The sequence below is a fragment of the Monodelphis domestica genome, chromosome 5 (genome assembly GCF_027887165.1).
Source record: "Monodelphis domestica isolate mMonDom1 chromosome 5, mMonDom1.pri, whole genome shotgun sequence".
Taxonomy (NCBI): domain Eukaryota; kingdom Metazoa; phylum Chordata; class Mammalia; order Didelphimorphia; family Didelphidae; genus Monodelphis; species Monodelphis domestica.
In genome coordinates this window covers 126,446,744-126,471,053 of record NC_077231.1, presented here as the reverse complement: position 1 = coordinate 126,471,053, position 24,310 = coordinate 126,446,744, and the positions used below count along the sequence as shown (strand labels likewise).

The 24,310-nt window shown below is 35.7% G+C and overlaps 1 protein-coding gene across 7 annotated transcripts in view; it reads left to right on the top strand.

Annotated features, from left to right (window-relative positions):
• EPS8 (epidermal growth factor receptor pathway substrate 8) overlaps positions 1 to 24,310 on the top strand; it is a 262,450-nt gene that overhangs the window by 112,282 nt on the left and 125,858 nt on the right. For 5 of the 7 annotated variants that reach the window (XM_056799296.1, XM_016425893.2, XM_016425896.2 and 2 more), the window contains one exon: positions 17,160 to 17,294. The exons of the other annotated variants lie outside the window; for them this stretch is intronic. The gene's annotated coding sequence lies outside the window, so the exon portion shown is untranslated. The remainder of the gene's footprint in view (positions 1 to 17,159; positions 17,295 to 24,310) is intronic. 7 annotated transcript variants of the gene reach the window in all.

Sequence of the window (24,310 nt, the reverse complement as noted above, 5' to 3'; positions counted from 1 at the left end):
ACCATCTCACCAGTCAGTAAGATCTCACTTCAAGTCCTATCTGTTAAATATACCAACTTTGTGACCCTGGTCAAGTCACTTAACCTCAGGCAGAGTATAGATTGCAGAGAAGGTTATGAATGAAACGAGATCCAATACATTTTTTCTACTTAAAACAGAGAGAGGGGCACAAAGTCACAGAGGGTGGAATGCCAAGCCTGGAGATGGGAGGTCCTGGGTTCAAATGTGACCCCTGACAATTACCAGTTGTGTGAACTTGAGCAAATTATTTAACCCGAATTGCCTAGCCCTTACCTCTCTTCTGTCTTGGAACTGAGAGTATCAATTCTTTTTCTTTTTTTTTAAACCTGTATCTTCTGTCTTGGAATCAATACTGTGTATTGGTTTCAAGACAGAAGAGCAATAAGGACTAGACAATGGGGGTTAAATGACTTACCCAGGGTCACATACTGTTAGATTTAAAATAGTTTTGAGCATTAAATAGTTGTAGATAAGAGTGTGGGAGCCATAAACTGTGATAATTAAAATGTTTGGGAGCAAGGGAAATATATAACAATTATGACCGCTGAAATATGTTTTCTACCATTCTCCCCATTGATCAAACAACATAATCAATTTTGTAATTCTGAATTCAATTCTAACTATAGATATACACAATATTCAATTTTTTAAAAAGAGAATTAAAATAGTGAGAGAGAAAATAGAAAAGAAAAGAAAGCAAAACCAATGTTTTGCTAGGTGCATTGACAGAAAGCCAAATTAGGGGCAGTCCCTTTTGGCATAAATGTGTACAATTACAATAAATGTTCAATCAAAAGTTCAGTCCAATCAATCATATCCAAAGTTCATTCTTGATCTTCTTGATGAAGTGTAGGGTTTCGGCATCTTTCTGCAACAGTTCATTCTCTGGATAGAAAAGTTTCAAGCTTCTTTCTTGAAGATCTTTTCTCGAACAGAATCAAAATCTTTGATTTTTTATAACAGTAAAATCTTAAACATAATTCAAAATTCTTGGATTTTTATAAAAATACAATCTCAAACAAAAAACTTCAAAAATTCTTAGATTTTAAATTAAAATACAGTCCCCCCTGAAGTAAGTATTAAAAAATATCAAGTTTAGCTCAGAATGCAATGTTCAGTTATGGGGGTGTATGTGTCAATTATCAAAAGAATAGAAAAATAATCAAAAACATAAGAAAAATTCAAAATAGGCCTTGTATAGGTCCAGTTTAAAGTAATTTCTATCCCACAAGTATGTAGGACAGAATGCAGTAATATTTCACTTAGCCATTTGTAGCCAAGACTACAGGAAGTTGCCATAATGTAAGAAGAAAAGAATTAGAATTCTATTTTGATGGGGAAATGTCATTCCCTCGTCTGATTTTTTTTTTCGTTCTCAGGGATATAAGGAGCCAGCATGATAGTCAAGCTTTGTACTTGTTTGAGTACTTTGTAAAGAGTGTAGATACAAGGAAGTCCTACGACTTAAACATAAGTTAAGCGTCGCAACCTTGAGTCTCACTTTAATATTTCTTGTGTGCTCTATTGGCACTATTCAGGTTTAGTTTGTGCTCCTTGTTTTTATCCCTTTTCCTGGAATCAGACACAAGCATTAATCACAGTCCTATAATATTTTATCAATAAATGGCAGTTTCCCATAGTTTAAAGCTTTTAGGCATATATTGATATTATAGCAAGAGTATATATATATATATATATATATGTATATATATATATATATTAACTTGTATTACTGCAGGAAAAAAAATAATATTAATATTATGTGTACCTTCAGTACAAAAAATGAGAAAAAAATCAAATATTCTGATCAAAAAAGAAAAGAAAAGAAATAAGAAAAATAAGAAAAAAAATCAGTAATTCAATGTGTTCTCGAAAAACAGCATCCATTTGTGTATGGATTATTATCTCCAATTCATATGATAGGTTTTAGTCAATCAGTCTTAGCAGAAGATGCTTTCTTCACATGTGAGCAATGAATCCAAGAGTCCCTTTATCCAATCTTTATAGATGTTGGAGTAGTTAATAATATTTGGAATGGTCCTTCCCATGAAGGTTGAGTTGCTTGAAATTTTCGATATAAACTTTATCTCCTGGGTTCAGGTCATGCAGAGAAAAGTCTAATGGTCCAGCTTGTACTGCAGCTCCGGATTCATGAAGTTCACGTAGTTTGTGCTGTAACTCCTGTATATAGGAAGCAATAGTAATATCTCCCCCTAATAGCGATGTATAAGCCGGGGAGAAAGGCTTAGCCTGTATAGGCGGATGTCCAAAAAGCATCTCAAATGGTGAAATATGTAAGTCTCCTCTAGACCTGCTACTAAGATAAAATAGGGCCAGAGGGGAGAATTTCAGGCCATTTTAAATGCGTCTCAGTGCATAATTTGCCAATCATAGTCTTAAGTTCTTTATTCATCCTCTCCACTTGGCCTGAGCTCTGGGGGTGATATGGAACATGGAATTTTGGAGTTATCCCCAAGCAAGAATATATTTGCTTTAAGACAGAATCAGTAAAATGACTCCCTCTATCAGAGTCAATACGTGCTGGCAGGCCAAAACGAGGAATAATTTCCTTTAAAAGTATCTTTGCAACAAAATCCACCGTGGCTCAAGTTGTAGGAAATGCTTCCGGCCATCTGGTTAGTTGATCTTCTATGACCAGACAAAATTTATAACGTCCAGCGTTTGGCAGTGTTATGGAATCTATCTGTAGATGTTAAAAAGGTGTGTAAGCCAGAGGATGTCCCCCAAAAGCTTTTCCACGATATCCATGTTGGTTATATGCCTGGCAGATAGGGCAGGCTGAACATACTTTAGAGGCTATAGTAGTTATACCAGGGGCTATCCATACTCTCTTGACAGAGTCCACGATGCCCTGGGTGCCAAAATGACCATTTTTGTGAATAGATTGGCAAATTTGGTTATAGAAACTTCTAGGGAGCAGGGGTTTTCCTTCAGATGACACCCATACTCCATTAATTTGTTTTGCTTTAAATTTTTGTTTCCATTTTTCCACTTCCTTTTCATTATAGGAAAGTGATAAATTTAAATTATCAGTGGTTGTTAATGTTAAAATTAATTCAGGTCCTTCTATGGCTGTTAGCTTTGCAGCGGCATCTGCTCGGTCATTTCCTCTAGAGACAGGGTCAGAGCCACCTGTATGGGCAGAGCAATGAACTACAGCTAGGGCTTCAGGAAGCTGGAGAGCAGAAAGAACTTCATTAATAATTTCTGCATTAGCTATAGATTTTCCAGCTGAGGTTAAAAATCCTCTTTGGAGCCATAGCATCCCAACTGAGCGGCAAATGCCAAAAGCATATCTAGAATCCGTATAAATTGTTGCCTTTTTATCCTTGGCAATTTTACAAGCTTGTTTTAGAGCTATGAGTTCTGCTCCTTGAGCGCTAATGTTAGAAGGTAGTGAAGCTGATCATTCAGTGGCAAATTCTGAGACTACAGCAGCTCCAGTGTAACGTATGCCATCCCTCATAAAAGAGGAACCATCGGTAAATAAAATCAGATCTGCATTGTCTAAGGGAGTGTCCAAGAGATTATCTCGAGGCTTTTCTGCCATGGACACTAATGTTTCACAGTTATGTAATGGTTCTCCTGAAGTAGGTAAATCTGGAAGCAAGGTGGCAGGGTTAAGAGTTGAACAGCGTTTCAAAGTAATATTTTCACTATTTAATAAGGTTATTTCATACCTTGTAATTCTCTGATCCGAGAATGCCTGTGTTCTATGTTTTATCAATAATGCTTCTATCTCATGTGGGCACATTATTGTTAATGGACATCCCAATACTAAATCAACGGTTTTTGTTACTAGTAAGGCTGTAGCAGCTACTCCTCTAAGGCATGGTGGTGCTCCTGCTGCTACTGGGTCTAGTTGGGCAGAATAATAAGCAATTGGGCGCTGAGAAGGTTCCAAAGTCTGAGTTAACACGCCAGAGGCTACTCCTCTTTGCTCATGCACATATATAGTAAAAGGGATTATTATTCCCTGTTCTATTAATGAATTAATAACTGGTGTAATACCCTCAATTGCCTCCTTTGAGAGGGGATACTGAGGGATAGAAGGAGGTGGGCTAGATTTAGTTTTTTTCTGCACAGGAACAGCAGATTTAAGTAAGCCTACATCAGAAGAAGATATAGCCCAAAGAGACTCTGGTATATCTTTAGGTATTTCAAAAGTGGAAGGCTCTTTTGCCTCCTGGTTTTCCGAGAGAAGTACAGGGAGTAAATTTAAAGATTCCTCTGGTACTTCCAATGATAAAGAACCATCTGGTGAACAAGTTATTGTGGCTCTGAGTTTGTATAGAAGGTCTCTCCCCAGCAAATTTAAAGGAGAGTCAGGCATCAAAAGAAAGGAATGTTGTACCTCTAGGGGTCCTACAGACACCATTCTAGGGGCAAGTTTATCAACTCTTTGGGGTATTCCTGATATTCCCATTACACTTTGTGAATCAACGGAATAACAATTTAAATCTGGTACATTCTTCAATACAGACCTGGTAGCTCCAGTGTCTAATAGGCAATCATAATAAGTGTTACCCACCTTCAAGGTAACATGGGGTTCATTAGTATGGGGAGGGCAGTGGATAGGGACAACGGGTAGTAGGACATCAGGGTCCGGGAAATCAAAGGTTGTATTCTCTGATTCCTGTGCCCCAGCCCCCCTCCCCGACACCTTCATTGTGTTTGGGATATTCCTTGGGCACCCCCCTGAAAAGCGCCCCCCTGAAGGGCACCCCCCTGAGGGGCATTTGCGCCTCAAATTTTTTTTTGGACAAGCACCATTTCTCATATATTGTTGTTGAGTATTATCATTTTCTTCATTTGGAGCATTGTCATTACTTTCCCAATTCCTATTTCTACAATTCTGGTTTCTAAAGTTCTTATTTCTATATTCATTATAGTTATTTCCATAGTCATTATTATAATTTCTAGAATCTCTAGAATTCTGGTTTCTGTGACCATTATCATCATTATAGTTGTTCTGGTTTCTATGACCATTATCATCATTTCTATAGTTATTATTTCTAAAGCTATTATTAAACAATGTATTCCTTCCAATTATCTTAAGAAAGGTTCTACATTCCATCATTTTGTGGCCCTTCTTCTCACAGAAGTGGCAAGTTACTGATTTATTTGTGAATTCCCTCAAAGGGGCTATAGTCTCTCCCTTATTTTTCAATTGTCTCTTTAACATTTCAATTTCTTTCTTTAAATCTTCCACTGATGTATCATCTTCCTCAGGTCTTTTTACACGACCTTTACATCTAGGTCCATAGAGTCCCAATTAGGGCAGCTAGTTTTAAAGTAGTCCTTTATCACTGAACAACAATTCTTAACAAATTGTCTACATAGTTGTCTAATGTCTCTTTCTCTGGACAAATCAAGGTCCATATATGTATTTCCTACGTCAATAAGTCTGTCCATAAACTGGGAGGGTATTTCATCAATATGTTGTCGGGTTTTTTCAAATTTTGACCATTTTTCAGGTCTATCAGAGCAAGCTCTCATGGCTGTCAATAATGCTTCTCTGGCCTGGTTTAGTTTTTTGTAATCTAATTCAACATTGGGGTTCCAATGTGGATCTTCAGTTGGCCAATAATGTCCTCTTCTACCTTGTTTTTTATTAGCTAGAGAAGATATTATTTTTCTCTCTCTTTGTTAATAATTCATCTAATATATTCTCAACATCCAACCAAGTGGGGTCAAAAGTTCTGAATATGTTCTCTAATTTTTTTATAATTATTATTGGTTCATCCTCAAATGATGGCATTTCTTCCTTCAATTTTTTTAAATCCTCAGGGCTAAAAGGTGTATGATGCCTTACAGATATTAAGTTTCTATTTTTATTAAAAGTGGGTACTTCCCTTAAAGGAAATAAGCTATCTGAATTATTTGGTACTCCTGTTTCTAGGCATCTTGCTCCATTTTCAATTGGGTAAGTCTGAGACATAGAAGGGTTGGGCACATTAAAAGGAGGGGTTTGTTGTAATCCCATTGTGCCGGAAAATTCAGAGGTAGGGTGTGTACTTAAAGTTGATTGTGTTGTGTTGGAAGCCTGGGTGGGGTATGGACTTAGAGTTGATTGATTAGAATTAGAGTTTTCTGAGACTAAGGGGGCAGGGGAAGCAATTGGTTGGTTTGACTGAGAATTGAGTTCCTTAAGGAAATACAATATTAAAATTACAATAATCAAAATTTCAAGGGAAAGTAGTATGTTGATTAGTTTTTGCCATAAGATCCATGAAATGAGCCCTTTCAGAGAGACAAGGAATTCTGTATTTATAAGATTGGTCACGTGGCTGCTGAGCCAGTTGCTAAGCAAGTTGCAGACCAATGTTTGTATTAAGAAAAGAGCAGAAAGTATTTACTGAAGCTCCAGTTGTTAACTAAGTTCTGAACTGTGACTCCATATTTCTAAAGTAAAAAACGTGGGAAGCAGGACAAGGCCAAAAAAAGTTTTCCCAGGTTTTCCTAGTCTTATTTTAGGCAATTGCTAGCCAGGACCTTAGGGCCCTGTTGCTAAGATCTAAAACAGCTTAATTTAAGGAGAAAAAAGATTTTTTACTCACCCGTTCTTGCAGCTGTAAATTTGAAGTCAAGTTAAAAAAAAGAAAACAAAACTGACTGATATGCAAGTAATAAAGCAAAAAAATAAAGGAAAGAGATTTCACAGAAATATTTTTAGGGTTTTCTCACCAAATTCGTGGTCAGCCATAAACTGTTAGATTTAAAATAGTTTTGAGTGTTAAATAGTTGTAGATAAGAGAGTGGGAGCCATAAACTGTGATAATTAAAATGTTTGGGACCAAGGGAAATATATAACAATTATGACCTCTGAAATATGTTTTCTACTGTGTCTTGGTTTTATATAAATATAAGATGGTCACCAGGGAATATACTCCCAATTTATGAATATGCCCAAGCCAACTGGGTTTTATAGAGAAATTTAATTTATAATACACTGATTAATCAATAGAAAAAGAGAGAAAGTAAGAAAGGAATAAGAATGAAGGGCCTCAAGCCAATAAGGCCTAGACCTCAGTCCTAAGAGATAAATCAGTCAGTTGGTTTTATCACTCACCCAAGATCTCTCTAGGTAAGGCTTCTCATGCCAACCTCAGGCTCCACCTTCAAGAGAGCCTCCTTTCAAGAAATGTTTCCAGAGAATTCTCCTCCTGACTCCTCCTGAGTTCTCCTTCCACAGCCTCCTTCAAGACCTCTCCAGGAGCTCTCCCTCCAAGACCTCTCTCCTCTCAGACCTCCTTCAGAGCATCAACCTCCCCTTCCACAGACCTCCTTCAGAGCAAGCCCTCTTCTCTCAGACCTCCTTCAGAGCAAGCCCTCCTCTCCGACCTCAGACCCCACTATCTTTAAGGACCCCATCTAAGTCCCCTCCCCTCAGTTCTCACATCTACCAATCACTGTCGATGTCTCCCCTGTGCCAATGGTGGCTCTAACTTAACCCAGGACCTCCCACAGGTCTGCCCCCTTTGCACATGTGTGTTGAAGGTCATATTCTCAAATAATTAAATCTTGATCTTTGCTGCAGCCCTTCCTAAATCCTGTAACTCTGAGTAGGGTGGAGATTGTAGTTTCCAAGACCTGGTTCTGTCATTCCAAGTATCTCTATTGTATCAATTGTAAAATCAATCATGACTCAAAGAACTTCCTGTTCTATGCTTAAGCATAGGTCAAAGCCCTTTCCATTGTTTAGCAAAAGGTTTCTGTACTAAAGTAGTCTTAAGTAGGGAGGAGAAGGATCCTCCCATGCCAAGGAGTTTCATATTCCAAAAGAGTTCTTACTATCAGTAGGAAATGTTTTTTCAAGTATGAAATTTCCCAATGGGGAAATTTCCAACATTCGTAAGTCTAAGAAATTTTAAGGTTTACAATACCTAGGAAGTATCTGAGGCCAGTTTTGAACCCAGGACCACCCATTTCTAGGTTTCACTCAATCACTCTCAATTTACTGAATCACCTAGCTGTCCTCAATAATATTTTATGTTTTCCTGACTTAAGGCCTTGTACTCTATCCACTACACCATCTGACTACCCTATTATTATCAATTCTAAGACAGAAGGTAAGCATTTTAAAAAATAAAAATAAAACAGAGTTGTAAGAATGTCTAGATAAATAAGAACAGCGGATAAATCACTCTTTTGACACCAAGCACTGATATTGTACTTATATTTGGACAGAGAATTATTACCCTTATTAGTTAATTTTTGCTTGATCTCTTATAATTTATTTCTTTTTGGTACAGTTTATTTCTGATGAAGGAAGGTATGGCAGGTTGAACCATATAAAAAAAGAGTTTAGATGCAGTGTTTAGAATATTCACAACAAATGGAACACTAGATACCATGAATTTAAAAAAATAGATGGGTTTCCTGTAAGTGTTTATGGGTTGGTTCCTTCACACCCAGCAATAAAATATTGTCAATGAAAAGGTCAAATTCCAAGGTAAACTATAAACTAAATTTAACACATATTCTCAGTATGGTATGCAAAATATTTAGGACTTTGGCCCACCAGTTCTCATCTATTGATAGTCAGGGAAGGTCTCCTGAAGCAGAGATTTTAAAACAGAGGTTTCTTTCTTCACTCAGTTAAACTTGGAAAGGGCCTCTTCAGTATAGTGTAAGTAAATTGCATATGAGAGGAAATGTCTGTGGTGAGGATAAGCTGTTTAGTCTCATTTTCTGTGTAAAGAGTTCTGAAGTAAATTCTGAAGAGAAGCCTTTTTTTTCTGGTTTTTTAAAAAGCCACATTGCTTGTCACTACTAATCTACCAAAGGTAAGTGTAAAATATAAATACTGGAGCTCTCTTAGTGTTAAAAGGGGTTTTAAAAAATCAGGCACTTGGATTTTAAATGAGAATGATTGAAATGTCTGAAGTTCTAGGGTAAAGGCTATATAAAATATATTCTACTACTTACTTTTGAATGATTTGTTTTAGAGTAAACTGATACTTGTCTAAAACATTTAAGAATATCATTAAAAGATGCACTTTATTTCAGTCAGTTTATTTTTCTATTATGTTTTGGTATTGGAAACATTATATATTTATGATTCTGAGATACACCAGATTGTCTGATACAATTGCATCATCCTGATGATAATGTATACATTATCTGAATTACAAGAGTTGTATTTTACTGGTTTTATTTCTGCTCACATATTATTTTCTAAATATTAAATGAATTTTGGTTTCAGAAGCTCAGCTTTTTATTTTATTTAAATTTTAAAAAATTATTTGCTTAATAAAATTTATTCACAGGTATCTCAACCCCTCCCTCACTTTTCCTTTATCACAGAGATTGTGTCTTTTGTGTTTCTATTTTCAGTTCATTCTCTGGTGATGGCCATTCATAAGTTATTCCTCAAAGACTAATTCTATAGCTATATATAATGTTTTCTTGATTCCAGAACTCATTTCGCTCTTTATCACTATAGTATCTTTCCAAGTTTTTTAAAAATTAACCTGCTCATTTCTTATGGTGCAATAACATACTATCATAATCATAATCACAGTTTATACAGCTATTCTCCATTTGATGAACATCCCCTCAATTTTCATTTTTTTTCACCACAAAGAAAGTTGCTTAAATATCTTGGAACATATAATTTTCCCCCCTTTTCCCTGATCTTATTGGAAAATGGTGTACAAGGTTTTGTATATATTGTGTAATTGATCTCAGGATCTCCAGTGAGTATTATTATCATATTCCTCAATGAAGAATACAGATTGTAGAAAGAATAAGTGATTTGCACATGATTGCTACTATTAGTAAGTATCAGAGGTAGTATTCAAATCTTTAGCTTTTTCCAACTCCAAATTCAGACTTTTCCAGCACTTTTGTTCCCTTTCAACAACCATCACTTGATTTTCTTACATATTCTATACAAGTGTGTTAAGATGAAAGAATAGACTGAGGTGCTGGATTGTATTCCTTAAACTTTTTCATTGATTTGGTTTTTACAAATTGAATAGTCTCTTACTTTCCATGAACCTTCATGCTCTTTATGAATGGTAGCCATTTAATAATTATATGTTGAGTTGAATTCTCATTTCTATAACACTGAGCACCATACTACACTACACTAAATTTTCTTGTTCCATGCACTATCAAGTAACATTCTACTTCTAACATCCACAATACCTTGGACAGCGAAGTGATAAAAAGTATTAAAACAAAGATATCACTCTATATACAAATGAGGAAAATAGTAACACTATTGGAAATTAAGTTCACTTCTTTGTTGCTTTGAATTCCTCAGGACAAAGTTGCAATACAAGTATGATTATGGAAGGTAAGAAACTCTACAACCATGTAAACTGCTAGGAATTTTTTATGCTCAAGTCTGTAAACAAAAAATAAATAAAATTTACATTTTCAGGTTCATTATGCAAGTCTAACAGTTTTTGCATGTTTTCTACATCAACTTTAATGAGTATATGAATGTAGGAAATTTTGAATTTTCTATTCTGAAAATCATTGATAAAAACAAAATTGGTGAAGTTTGGACTTTTTGAGCCCCCAAACGCTGAATGCTAAAAAGTCTTATTGGTACTTTCTGTTTTTATATCACTGTCACTTCCCCGTAATTACCACTCTGCACAAAGAAACATCTTTTATAACAATGAAAAATAAAGTAATATAGGAATCAAATCTAACAAAGTAATCAATAATTCATACCCCCCTAAATCAACACTTTTCTGTGAGAAAGAAGAAAGTGTGCTATACCATTATTTCTCTATATCCCAGAATACATATAATCTGTGTAGAGACATCTTTTAACATAATTTCCATTTATATCATTGTAATCATTGCTCATATGGTTCTTCTGGTTCTACATAAATTTATACAAGTGTTCTCCTGTTTTTCTAAATCCTTTAGTACTTTCCCAAGCCATATTCTTTCACTGTCTTAATGTTTTTCCTTTTCAGTTTTAAACCTTTAGCTCTCTAGCTCAGTTTTATCATGTCCTCTATTTTCTAAGCTTTTCCCATGCCTTAGGTACTTTTGCTTTCCATGCCTTTCCAAATCCCTGATCTTGGATTATTCCTATTATTGATCTCTCTTCTTACCTTGTGTTATTCATGAAGGGTGCTGGAGGAAGTGATGTGACTCTGCTATGCCCAAAACAAATTTATGATATCTAGTCTCAATGAGGTCCCTGTTGTATTAAGCAGTCCATTTACTCCTTCTAATTTGTTTCCCCCCACTCCCTGCAAAAGCTGTTTGAAACATTCTCTCCTCTTCTTAAACTTCTCATACTACACCTTTCCCCAACCCTTTCAGCTGAGGACCTCATTTCATACTTTATAAAAAGGAAGTAGAATCCATTCTCCATTATCTGTTTTCTTCCTCTCACTACATCTTAAAATCCCTAACACCTCTCTCAGTCCTCATCTCTTTTACTCTATTCTTTGATGTTAATCAAGTTACCCTTCTTATCCTCTCCCATATTCTCTATCACTTCTCTGATGCCTCCAAACATCCAAGTCTCCCATTTAATTAAAAAAAAAAAACTTTATCCCTTCTTCTCAGCCAAATGTCTAGAAAAAGATGTCCCCATGTACATTGCCTCCACTTTTTTTCTTCTCAATCATTTTTCAACTTTTTGTAATACCTCATCTCTTGAATGAAATCCAAGATTTTCTATCCTGTTAATTAACAATAGGAGGAAAAATTTGAAATCCTAAAGTGCAGTTCTGACCTTTTCATTTCCCCACTTAATGAACACTAGTGGTTCAATATTCTCCCTACGATTAAAGATAAAATACTCTGATTAGCTTTTAAGACCCCTTCAGACTTGTTTTTAAAATAAATTTTATTTTTTTCTTGAATACATGTTAATACAATGTCCCTAATATTCATTTTCTGATATTTGCAATCCATGTTCTCTCTTTCTGCTTCACCCTTTCTGTTTCCTTTTTATTATAAAAATAATCATCAGCAAAAACTATTACCATGCTAAAATAAAGTATTACATAAGAAACTCTAAACTTGTCACATCTGTGTATATTAAATTTAACAAAGTAGTAATACAGCTGTCTTTGAGGAAGGAGTGTCTCCTTTGGAAAATTTTTTCTACAAATTAAAGCAACTCTGAGGTTTTACCTCACACACATCAATTTGTCTGGGCATTAGGGGGTGAATATAGAATATATATGACTTAAACTAACTTTAACCCTTTCCCTCAGAAACTGAGTGAATGGTGGCCCTTCATTCTGTCTTCTGGTTTGTATGATTCCAGATCTAAAGGTATAATTAAGCAGTATAAGGGTTGAGTCCTCCTCTTTTCTGTCTTTCTTTTTACAAAGCCATGAAGTCTGGGAACCAGCCTAATATTTTGTTCAGGATAAAAAGCCCTTTGTGGCAAAAAGATTTCATAATATAGTTATTACCCTAGGCGAATAGTAACATATTCATGGTATGTGAAAATAATAGGAACAAAATATTTCTTAATTATATGAAGGACAAGAATGTGTGCTTTTGTGATTAACTAGTTTCATGTAAGACTGGTAGACTATGAAAATATTTCATTTTAATAGTAATTTGCCTGAGATTATTTTGCCATTTCAGGAAATGTGTTTTAGCAGATTAAAAAACAAACAAACAAGTGAATGGAAGTTTCACTGCTAAATACTCTGCTGCATTCACTGCAGCATGAGGTATCAAAAAAGAGCTTTGGATTTCCAGTTGGGAGAGGCCCGAGTCTAAAACCTAGGTCTTATATTTATGGGCTTTGTGACTTTTGAGAATTCTCTTAACATCTCTAAATTTTCTTGTTTTCTTACTTGTAAAATGGGGATAGTAATACATTATTACCGACTTATGTATTATTCTGATTGTTTTGAGAGAAGGATTTGGTAAAAAAATACTCTCTAAGGAGTTGTTGCAATGCATGCTTATTGGATTGGATTGCTATTGGCAAAAATATAGCATTAATTCCTGATTGTTCAACATGAACATCATTTGCACACCTCTTGAAGGTGTTTCCTATATTCAGGTGTGGAACTGTTTAATTGTGTTCCTTTCTGTCTAGTTGCTGTGGCAACCAGTAACTCTCAGCTATTGAGTGGGGTGGGCCCAGTCTGAAATCAGAAGTGATGTCATTGTAAAAAGACACTGCATTTTCTATCAACTAAATATAAAGAGACAATTTGGGACAAAGGTCAGTCAACCTGTAAGGGTGAATGGTGGCCAAGAGCACAGGAAATAAAACCATTTTCCCGGAATCCTTTTTAAATCAACAAATATTTGAGTGTTTTCTGTGGGGAAGGCAGTGTGTTAGGCACTACTCAAGTATATAAACATTTACATGGGAACAATGCCTGGCATAGTGGTTGTTGAATGGAATTGAACATCAAAAGGCATCTGTCTTCTCTTTAGGGAATAGCTTGTGAGTACTGTTCTGTGCTCTTGGGTGGTGAGCATGAACAAAATCATGGAACCAAGAAGGTCTGCAAAGTCCTTTGTAAAGTAGTTGGAATGTACTCGCCTATAGGACTTTAAGACTTAGACCTATCTTACATTCTTGTGCAGTTATATCATCATAATCTACATTGGGTGGAAGCTCTCTAGCTTCTTAGACAAGAGCCAATCCATTAGTATTGAAGGGGACTCCACTGCAATGCAGCTCTGCTGGTTTAGACATATAGGAAGAATTGAAGTCAAACTATTGTATGGCAAGCAAGAGTTGAGTGGATGTAGACAGTGGGGGCAGAAGAGCCAAGGATTGATCAAAGAACTGCTCCAGGCAGTATCTTTCACATGAATGTAGATTGATGGAAAAGAGAGCAATGGGGAAAGGGGACCTCTTTTGGATCACAGTCTTTCAGTGGACAATGATTTTCAGTGGACGGTGTTTTTTAGAGCAACGGGCTCTACAAATAGTTATGAGGTTTTATGGATGAATGAAGAAAAGGTAATTTAAGCACTTTGTGCAAAGCACTGTGCTAAGAAAGCATTGGAGATAAATAGAAAAGCAAAATAGCCCCTGTTCTAAAAGAGTTTATATTCTGATAGAGGGAGACAGCACATAGGAAATATTAGCTTCAAGTCTTTTGGAGAGAACCTTTACTCCTTAGGTGCAGTGTCGAAGCAGATGGTAATGTGTTTCGTTTAATGTAATTTCCATTGATTAAACTATATCAGCTTCTGATGTGGATCCATGTCAGTGCCATGGACTTTGGTGGAGTATTTTCTTTACCAAGTTTCTTTTATAACTGTGATTGCTGAGGAAGAAGGGTTTGCAGTATTCACAAAGAAGGCTGCTTCATTACATCACCACAAGGATTGCTTCTCTGGGTAATAAATGCAGAAGGAAGACAGGAAGCAAGGCCATTGACCTGGGACAAGTACAAGGTGCTGGTGGTTAGTGGTATTTTCAGGATTCTTTATCTTAGAACTGACTGTAGGTCTTTGACTGGCATTGGCAGGAATGAGGATGATGGGATCTCCTTCTCCACAAGAAATGATCTCCTCATTTAATGCTGCAAGGTCCCTGCTAGTAGCAGTATGTTCACAGTATGGGAAGAACAAGGGAATAGTACTCCTTCCATATGATTGGGCGTAGGAATGAGAGGTACACACTTTGATTATGGTGACCAAAAGAATGACTATACAGCATAGCTAGGGGACCCAATTGATAGAGCACAAGGTCTGAAGTCAGGAACACCAAAGTTCAAATCCAGCTTTGGGTGCTAACATGCTGTGTGCTCCTTGACAAATCACTCATCTGTAACATGATGATAATAGTACCAACTTGCCAAGGGTATTGTGAGGATCAAAGAGTAGCAGTTGTAAAATGATGAGCATAATGTCTGTCATGCAATAGATGCTACATAAATGCTAGCTATTGTATTATTTTTTTAAACCCTTGCCTTCCATGTTGTAATCAATTGATTCCAAGGCAGAAGAGTGGTATGCAATTCTGACAATATATCAGAAACAAGAAATTTTTTCTCCCTGATTGTCCAGAGTTGGAATGGAATAAACCATGGGAAAATGAAAGAAGTAGAGAAAGTAGGTTCAACCAAAATGCACCAGGTGTGTGGTTTGATAGGGACATGTTAAATTTACTTAACATTTTACAAAAGGCAACTCCATTGAAGCCCTGTTGTGGAGTGAAAGTGACCCAGAGATTTCAGAAGTTTAGCCAGGTTCTGTCAGTTTCCCATCCACTTGAGATTTCAATGATGTAGGGAGCTCTTAGAGAAGAAATTCCCTGGACCCAATACACAAGAACCTCTCCTCTAGAGCGTATATTTTTTTCATGTTTTTATTGTCACGCCAAACAGACTTCCATATTGGCCATTGTAAGAGCATTCATACATAGTTAAAACCCCCAAATAAAACCATAAATACACTGATGGGAAAGATGATTCCAATAGTTCTTTCTCTGGAAGTGGATAGCATTCCCTATCATGAATCTTTCAGGATTATTTATCCCAGATCATTGAGCTTACATACTTTAGAACTATTCATGTCACTGACAGGTTAAGTGATTTGTCCAGGGTCACTGAGCTAGTAAGTGTCTGACTAGTCTTTCAGAGATGGAATGTATCTTTAAGTCTTCCAGACTCCGAAGCAGACTCTAATTATTATGTTCATGTTGGCATTTCTCATTCAGCAGAAAAGACTACAGATAAAGGCTCAGTGATTGACAATATTGCTGCCCTCCAGGGACCATATAGCTAAGTCATAAAGTATTTTCATCAGATTAGATGTTGAGTGGTGGATTTTTAGCTATACAAATTCTCCAAGCCTAGCTTTCAAGTAATAGAAGATTTCTCTCCAATTTATTCCATCTTCTATGCACTGGCTCCATTTCCACTCTTTATAAATGGACTCGTATATCACCTATCCTTAAAAAAAAATTCTTTACTTGACCCTGACATTTTTTTAACCTGTTGAAGTATGCCTGCTTTCTGCAGCCACAATATCTTAGAAAGAGATGTTTAAATCTCTATCTCCACTTCCTCATAACTAATTTTATTTTTAAAACCCTTACCTTCTGCCTTAGAATCAATATTATCTATTGACAATAATACTTTGTATTGATTCTAAGACAGAAGAGTGGTGAGGGCTAGGCAATGGAGGGTTAAGTGACTTGTCCAGAGTCACACAGCTAGGACATGTCTGAGGCCAGATTTGAACCTAGAACTGCCCCTCTCTAGGCCTGGCTCTCATTCCACAGAGCTACCCAGCTGCTCCCATGACTTATTTTTATTTTATTATATCATATGTATAATATACTTATATTATTTTTAAATTATAAAAATGTTAAATTAATAATAATAATCAATAAAATTAATATTATGTAATAAATAGTAAAAATTAACATAAACATTAAAATTTTAAAAATATTTTGTAATCCATCTTCTGTCTCAATCCTACTGAAGAATTTTTCAAGAATACTACTGATCTCTTAAACTACTAAATCTAATGGCCTTTTCTCTTCCCTCTTCCCAGCTAGCCCCTCAGCAGTATTTGCCACCATTGACCACCTTCCTCTCTTGATGTCTCTATAATACTTCATTTTGTGCTTCTTCTACTTGTCTAACTGTACTTTGTCAGTTTACTTTACTTGATCATAATTTATCTTGTACCTACCTCCTTGGCATAAATACCTCCCCAGATTGCCTCCTATGGCATTTTTTTATCTTGCTGAACTCAACAAATCCTGTACATTCATGTATTATCTTTATTCACCTTAGTATCTATCTTGTACTCCAGTCCTGCTTCTCCAATTGCTTTCTTGTTCTCTCTACCTAGAGTCTTATAAACATCTCAAACTTTAAATAGAACTCCAAATGCCATATAGTGGAAATGCAATCATGTGTTAATTGAATTGAATTCCTCTTAAACTTGCTTCTCTTTAAAATTATTCTATTTCTGATGAGGGAATTATTATCTTTCTAATCACACAGATTAATAATCTGAATTATCTATGCCTTTTTTTGGAGGGGGTGCAGAAACAGAATGGGTCGTCCTTTCTCATCATACTAGAAGTTCAGCAGCTACTCATCAGCTTGATATCTCATTGATGAACATGGAAACTTTGCAGTATTCTGTTTCTGACTAGGGCTAATTTGCTTCTCCATTTGCAGGCTGGTAGCAACTTGCTTTTGTTCATTCACCATTTTGATGCCAGAAGTACTGTGGACCCCTGTCTGACTGATGATTTAGCACACTCCAACTCAGAACTCCTAAGCTCAAGCAATCTATCTGTCTTAATTTATAAGGTAGGAGACATTATAAGTATCCATGAATTATCACATTTTACAAACCTGCCTTTTATCCCCTAGCCCCAAATATCCAACCAGAAGCCAAGGTTTGTTGATTCTACCTCTAAAACATCTTTTGCATCTCTCTTTGATTTCATTTACTTAGTCACCATTTTAATCCAAGATTTTATCATCTTTGCCCTAAACTTTCTTAATGACCTCCTAGCTTCTAATCTCTCCCCTCCCCAATCCTACTACAAAAACTGAGAAGATGATTTTTCTAAAGCCCATCTCTAACTATGCTACTCTCCTCAAAATCCTTCTCTGGCTCCATTTTGCTTCAAGAATCACATGGCACAAGATAGTTTATAATGGCATAGGGACCAATGTAAATTCCTCACCTTGGCATTTAAAATTCTCCACAATATGGTCCTCTGCTGTTTTCAAGTCTCGTTTTCCCTTTGCACATTCTCTATTCCATCCAAACTGGTTTATTTTCTCTTTATAGAACTTGGCACCTTATTTTGTGTTATCTGAGACATTCTTTGAGGATATCAGAGAACAAGGTACAATATTTGGAAAAGTCAGATCCTAGGAAATGAATACTAATGTTTTCTAAAGACTAAAAATGTGATGATGGAGAGCCACAATATTTAGTATTTTTTAAAAAAAGATTAGTGCAGTAAAATGAAGTATGATGAAATTATGGCTATAAGGGACAGACCAAACACCCACACACAAATACACACACATTTATTTATAGGCTGATTTTTATTTTTATTTATTTTTATCATTTATTTATTTATTTTTCACATTTGAATATGTTTATTTAGTCAATTTAGAACATTACTCCTCAGTTGCAATAATCTACATTATTTCCCTCCCTCCCTTCCACCCACTCTTCCTGCAGTCAATGTGCAATTTCATTGGGTATTACTTGTGTCCTTAATCAGAACCTATTTCCATGTTGTTGATGTTTGCACTAGGATGTTCATTTGGAGTCTACATCCCCAACTGTATCCCTTTGACTCATGCATTCAAGCAGTTGTTTTTCTTCAGTGTTTCTACTCCCACAGTGTTTCCTCTGAATGTGGATAGTGGTTATTCTCTTAGGTTCCTCCAAGTTGTTCAGGGTCATTGCATTGTCACTAATGGAGAAGTCCATTATGTTCGATTGTACAACAGTGTATCAGTCTCTATGTACAATGTTTTCCTAGTTCTGTTCCTCTCACTCTTCATCAATTCCTGGAGGTTGTTCTAGTCCCCATGGAATTCCTCCACTTTATTATTCCTTTTAGCACAATAGTATCCCATCACCAACATATACCACAATTTGTTCAGCCATTCCCCAATTGAAGGGCATACCCTCATTTTCCAATTTTTTTTTTTTGCCACCACAAAGAGTGCAGCTATAAATATTCTTGTACAGGTCTTTTTCCTTATTATCTCTTTGGGATACAAACCCAGCAGTGCTATGGCTGGATCAAAGGGCAGACAGTCTTTTATCGCCCTTTGGGCATAGTTCCAAATTGCCCTCCAGAATGGTTGGATCAATTCACAGCTCCACCAGCAATGAATTAATGTCCCAACTGTGCCACATCCCCTCCAGCATTCATTATTTTCCATTGCTGTCATGTAAGCCAATCTGCTAGGTGTGAGGTGATACCTCAGAGTTGTTTTGATTTGTATTTTCTCTGATTATAAGAGATTTAGAACACTTTTTCACATGCTTAATAATAGTTTTGATTTCTTTAACTGAAAATTGCCTATTCATGTCCCTTGCCTAGTTTTCAATTGGAGAATGGCTTGATTTTTTGTACAACTGGTTTAGCTCTTTATAAATTTGAGCAATTAGACCTTTGTCAGAGGTTGTTGTAATGAAGATTGTTTCCCAATTTCATTGGTTCATTGCTTCCCTTCTCATTTTGGATGCATTAGTTTTGTTTGTACAAAACCTTTTTAATTTGATGTAATCAAAGTTATTGATTTTAGTTTTACATTTTGTGTTTTCTTTTCTAGCTCTTGCTTGGTTTTAAAGTATTTCCTTTCCCAAAGATCTGACAAGTATACTATTCTGTGTTCGCCTAATTTGCTTATAGTTTCCTTCTTTATATTCAGGTCATTTACCCATTCTGAGTTTATCTTGGTGTAGGGTGTGAGATATTGATCCAAACCTAATTTCTCCCATACTGTCTTCCAATTTTCCCAGCAGTTTTTATCAAAAAGTGGACTTTGGTCCCCAAAACTGGGATCTTTGGGTTTATCATAGACTGTCTTGCTGAGGTCATTTACCCCAAGTCTATTTCACTGATCCTCTTTTTTGTCTCTTAGCCAGTACCAAATTGTTTTGATAACCACTGCTTTATAGTATAGTTTGTGATGTCCTCCTTCCTTTCCATTTTTTTTTTCATGATTTCCCTGGATATCCTTGATCTTTTGTTCTTCCAAATGAACTTTGTTGTGTTTTTTTCTAATTCAGTAAAAAAGTTTTTTGGTAGTTCAATGGGTATGGCACTAAATAAGTACATTTATTTGGGTAGGATTGTCATTTTTATTATGTTAGCTCATCCCACCCATGAGCAATCAATGTTTTTCCAATTGTTTCGATCTAGTTTTAATTGTGTGGAGAGTGTTTTGTAGTTGTCTTGGTATAGTTCCTGTGTTTTTCTCGGCAGATAGATTCCTAAGTATTTTATATTGTCTAGGGTGATTTTAAATGGTATTTCTCTTTCTAATTCTTGCTGCTGAGCTGTGTTGGAGATATATAGAAATGCTGATGACTTATGTGGGTTTATTTTGTGTCCTGCAACTTTGCTAAAATTGTTGATTGTTTTGACTAGCTTTTTGATTCTCTAGTATTCTTTAATTAGACCATCATATCATCCACAAAGAATTATAGCTTGGTCTCCTCATTGTCAATTTTAATACCTTCAATTTCTTTTTCTTCTCTAATTGCTACTGCTAGTGTTTCTAGTACAATGTTAAATAATAGAGGGAATAATGGGCATCCTTGTTTCATTCCTGATCTTATTGGAAAGGCTTCTGGTTTATCCCCATTGCAGATGATATTTGCTGATGGTTTTAGATATATACTGTTTATTATTTTTAGGAAAGGCCCTTCTATTCCTATACTTTCTAGTGTTTTCAATAGGAATGGGTCTTGTATTTTATCAAAGCCTTTTTCTGCGTCTATTGAGATAATCATGTGATTTTTGTCAGTTTGTTTATTAATATGGTCAATTATGTGGATGGTTTTCCTAATATTGAACCATCCTTGCATTCCTGGTATGAATCCTACCTGGTCATAGTGAATAACCCTCGTGATCACTTGCTGGAGTCTTTTTTCTAGTGTCCTATTTAAGATTTTTGCATCTATATTCATTAAGGAAATTGGCCTATAGTTTTCTTTCTCTGTTTTTGACTTTCCTGGCTTTAGGATAAGTATCATGTTTGTGTCATAAAATGAATTTGGTAGAACTCCTTCTTTGCTTATTCTGTCAAATAGTTTGTATAATATTGGGATGAGTTGTTTTTTGAATGTTTGATAGAATTCATTTGTGAATCCATCTGAACCTGGAGATTTTTTCTTAGGGACTTCTTTAATGGCTTGTTCAATTTCTTTTTCTGATATGGGGTTGTTTAGGTAATTTATTTCTTCCTCTGTTAGTGTAGGCAATTTATAATTTTGTAAGTATTCATACATATCACCTAGATTTCAATATTTGTTGCCATATAATTAGGCATAGTAGTTTTTAATGATTGCCTTAATTTCCTCGCCATTTGAGGTGAGGTCTCCCTTTTCATCTTGGATACTGCCAATTTGTTTTTTTCTTTCCTTTTTTAAGTTAGACTGACTAGTACTTTGTCTATTTAATTTTATTTTTTTCAAAGTACCAGCTTCTAGTCTTATTTATTAAATCAATAGTTCTTTGACTTTCAATTTTATTAATTTCTCCTTTGATTTTTTGGATCTCTAATTTAGTCTTCATCTGAGGATTTTTAATTTGTTCACTTTCTAGTTTTTTAATTTTCATGCCCAATTCATTGACCTCTGCCCTTCTTAATTTGTTAATATATGAACTCAAGGATATACATTTCCCCCTGAGTATTGCTTTGGCTGCATCCCATAAGTTTTGAAAGGATGTCTCATCATTGTCATTTTCTTCAATGAAGTTATTAACTGTTTCTACGATTTGTTCTTTAACCGGTTTTGGTGAATCATATTGTTTAATTTCCAATTTATTTTTGATTTACCTCTCCATGTACCCTTACTAATTATTATTTTCATTGCATTGTGATCTGAGAAGGTTGCATTTATTATTTCTGCTATTTTGCACTTGGTTGCAATGTTTTTATGCCCTAATCCATGGTCAATTTTTGTGAATGTACCATGTGCTGCTGAAAAGAAGGTATATTCCTTTTTGTCCCTATTTATTTTTCTCCACATGTCTACTAACTCTAATTTTTCTAAGATTTCATTCACTTCTCTTACCTCTTTCTTATTTATTTTTTGGTTTGATTTATCTAGTTCTGATAAAGGAAGGTTCAGGTCTCTAGTATTGTTTTCCTATCTATTTCATCCTTGAGTTCCACTAGTTTCTTCTTTAGAAATTTGGATGCTATGCTATTTGGTGCATACATTTTGAGTATGGATATTTGCTTTTTGTCTGTACTGTAGGATGTAATTACCTTCCGTATCTCTTTGAACTAGATTTATTTTTACTTTGGATTTGCCAGATATCATGATTGTGACTACTGCCTTCTTTTTATCAGTTGATGCCCAATAGATTTGGCTCCATCCTCTTACTTTCACTCCGGGTGTATCTACCTTCCTTATGTGTGTTTCTTGTAAACAGCATATGGTAGGGTTTTGGATTCCAATCCACTCTGATATTTGCTTGTGTTTTATGGGTGAATTCATTCCATTCACATTCAGAGTTATGATCACTAGCTGTGTATTTCCTAGCATTTTGATTTCTACTCCTGGTCCTACCTTTTCTTCTTTCATTATTTCCTTCTACAGAAATGTTTGTTTTTAATCAGTTCCCCTAGTTCCCACCCTTATTTTACTTCCCTTTCTACCCCCTCCCTTTTTATTCACCCCCTTATTTTCCCTGTAGTCTTTCTAAAATTACCCCCCACCCTCTCCCTCCCATGTACTGCTTCCCTCCCCACCAGTCTGTTTATTACCCTTCTACTTATCTATAGGGAGTAAATCTATTCTTTTCTCCAATGGATTGGATTGTTCTTCCCTCTTTGGGTCAGTTTCAAAGCACGTAAGAGTTGAGTATTTCCTATCTCCAACCTCTTTACCCTTCCAGTGTATTGATGTTCTCCCCCCTCCCACTATGAGCTTCTTTGTGACATATAAATTTATCCCCATTTGTTTCTTTTCCCATTTCTTTTAGTATTAACCTCTTTCTTTAGCTGTAGTTATATATTTATGTATATACACACATGTATATGCATTTATGCATGCATATAGCTATATACCTATTTATGTATTGTCCTTTAATTCTATAGAGTTTGTTACTGTTCCCTCTAAGTGTAATTATTTTAGTTGCCTGGGTGATAACAGTTTTTAAGAGTTACCAATGACCTCTTTCCTTATAGTGATACATATCATTTTAACTTATTGAGTCTCTTAAAATTTTGTTGTTGTTGTTGTTTGGTTTGGTTTTTCTTTTTTCCCTCTTTTTTAATGGCCTTTTGATGATTCTCTTGAGTTCTGTGCTTGGACCTCAAATTTTCTGTTCAGGTCTGGTCTTTTCTTTGCAAATTCTTGGAATTTTTCTATTTTGTTGAATGACCATACTTTTCCCTTTAAGAATATAGTCAGTTTTGCTGGGTAGTTGATTCTTGGTTGTAGAACTAGTTTCCTTGCTTTCTGAAATATCATATTCCATGCCTTTTGGTCCTTCAGTGTGGATGCAGCCAGATCCTGCATTATCCTCACTGTGGTTCCATGGATCTGAATGACTTCTTCTTGGTGGCTTGTAATATCTTTTCTTTGGTCTGATAGTTCTTGACTTTGGCTATAACATTCCTGGGTGTTATCAGTTGGGGATTAAGGTGCAGGAGGTGATCTGTGGATTCTTTCAATCTCCACTTTTCCCTCTTGTTCTAGAATATTGGGGCAGTTTTCTTGAACAATTTCCTGTAGTATTGTGTCCAGGCTTTTTCTTTTGTCATGATCTGCTGGTACACCAATGATTTTTAAATTGTCTCTCCTCAAACAATTTTCTAAATCCTCTGTTTTGTGAATGAGATGCTTCATATTTTCCTCAATTTTTTCATTCTTTTGTTTGTTTGTTTTTAATAGTGTCCTGCTGCCTTGTGAAGTCACTTAATTCTAGTTGTTGTGTTCTGGTTCTTAAAGACTGGATTTCATCCCTGGCTTTTTGGTCATTCTTTTCTTTCAGGTCTAATTTTCTATGGAAATCATCTTTCATCACCTTTGCCTCATCTTTCATCACCTTTGCCTCATCTTTCGTCTTCTTTGCCTCATCTTTCATCTCCTTTGCTTCATTTTCTAGCTGGTTGATTTTGGCTTTCAAGACACTATTTTCTGTTTCCAGATGACTTATCTTAGTTTTTTAAGTTCTTTTCCCAGTTGTCTTCAGCCGCTCTTAATTGTGTTTTGAATTGCATTTTGAGTTCTTCCACAGCCTGTATCTAATTTGCTGGGATTTCTGATTTATCGTTTGCTGATTCCTCCCTCTCTGTTCCGTTCGCTGTATAGAAGCCGTCTATTGTAATTTCTTTCTTCTTTTTCTGTTGTTTGCTTATATTCACCTCTTTTTTGCTCCCTGTATTTGTCTGTGCTCTTGCTCCTTTTTTTTTTTTTTGGTTTTGGGGCCTTCTGTCAGTCTCCCCTCTTGGAGCTTTGACAGAAGATCTCTGTGCAGTCTCTGGGGGAGGGTTGTTGGGGGTTTGAGCTTCCCTGTTCTCTGGAAGCTTTTGATTGGATTAAAGTCCAGCAGTCAATGAGGAGGGGTGTGGAGCCTGGGCTTCCCTGAGTTCTGAAGACTTTT